General features: G+C 43.4%; 1 pseudogene; it reads left to right on the plus strand.

Moving 5' to 3' along the window:
- The first annotated feature begins 1,118 nt into the window (after positions 1-1,118).
- Positions 1,119-1,589, plus strand: LOC149303247 (protein SYS1 homolog pseudogene; annotated as a pseudogene).

Consider the following 1,589-nt stretch of genomic DNA (forward strand, 5'->3'; position numbering starts at 1 on the left):
ACATGGCTGATCAGATAGGTTGATTGTGTAAATATCTCCCAGGGCGCAGCAACGATGTGGTGAGTGGGTAGTAATCGCGGTAACGGGGGCAGATCTACCGGCTGCGGCGCTTCGGGATGTGAAAGCCTACGACACGCATTCATATAGCAAACGGCTGCTACTATCTAGCTGCGTATATCACAGCTCCCTGATTTACTGCTATATTACCATACTAAAGACATGGCTTACAAATGCTGCTCATTACAGGGGCAGTCCCTCTTTGGACCCCAAATCCCTAATTTCCAGGGGATCATTCTAATTCTCTTATTTATATAGCGCCAACAATTTCTGCAGCGCTTCTTACAGTCTATTCACTTAAGGGGTCTGAGAAAACTAGAACTGATGCACTAAGACTAACCAAAGAAGAGTAAAGAGGGCCCGGCTTGCAAACTAGATGTAAGGGTGCATCGCAGTGTTCTGCAGCCTGGATTCCTTTAATGTCTCAGTTTATAAATCGTGTTGCTTTGTAGCACTCTTATAATTATCAGTTCTGCTGGTTAGTTATATAAATACAACTGTTGCCTTTTCTTCCGATTTCAGGTTTTTTACAGTAATAATGGTAAGAAGAGCAGAGTACGGCCAGGTAAGGGGCGGTCTACCTTGATGCTGAAATACATAAAACGCAGTATGACGTGTGCAGGGAGAGCCACCCAAAATATCACATGCCTGAAGGGGCAACATCTGGATCTGCTGATCATTTTACTGGAACAGAACTGAATAAATCCCTCTTTCACCAACGCCAAGCTACATCACTGTGTTGTATTTACTTGCCATGGATCATCCTCTTTAATTCATCTGGGCCATCGTGCCCGGTTGCATTTCCCTTCTAAATGACAGCAGAAAGATCCTGAATATGAAATATTGTCAGCGATCTCTTATATAGTTATTTTCCCGTAGCTCTTTGGTAACGCAGTATCTTGTTAAACTATCTTTTAGTTTAGTTCCAACATGCTGTTGTTTCTAGCTATTTGTTATCATTTTATTTCAATTAATCCATGCGTTTTCTTTCCCCCCACATAGCAATAATTACCGGTGGAAAGTCCTTAGTGTATCGCTGCCGATCACTCCGTGTTCTGAGAATGGCTGGTCAATTTCGCAGCTATATATGGGATCCGGTCCTGATCGTCTCCCAAATTGCTTTAATGCAGTGCATCTACTATAGCTCTCTGGGCATCTGGCTTGGAGCTCTGGACTTAATGATCCACTACAGCCCTTCACTCGACCAGATATTTAATTATGAAATTCTAGGATTTTCCTCGGTACATGGAAGAGTCTCCATGATGGCTTTCATCCTGAACTCTCTGACTTGTGCTTTGGGCCTGCTGTATTTTATCCGCAGAGGGAAGCAGTGCTTGGATTTTACTGTGACGGTCCACATGTTTCACCTTTTTGGATGTTGGATTTATATCTCCCATCTTCCCAGTACGTTCACCTGGTGGCTTCTAAACATTGTCTGTATCGCTTTAATGGCCGTTATAGGGGAATACCTCTGCGTGCGGACTGAACTCAATGAAATTCCTCTCAATTCTGCTCCCAAATCTAACGTGTAG

This window comes from Sceloporus occidentalis, unplaced genomic scaffold, assembly GCF_023333645.1.
Source record: "Sceloporus occidentalis isolate IW3139 unplaced genomic scaffold, rSceOcc1.0.p SCAF_15, whole genome shotgun sequence".
Taxonomy (NCBI): Eukaryota; Metazoa; Chordata; class Lepidosauria; order Squamata; family Phrynosomatidae; genus Sceloporus; species Sceloporus occidentalis.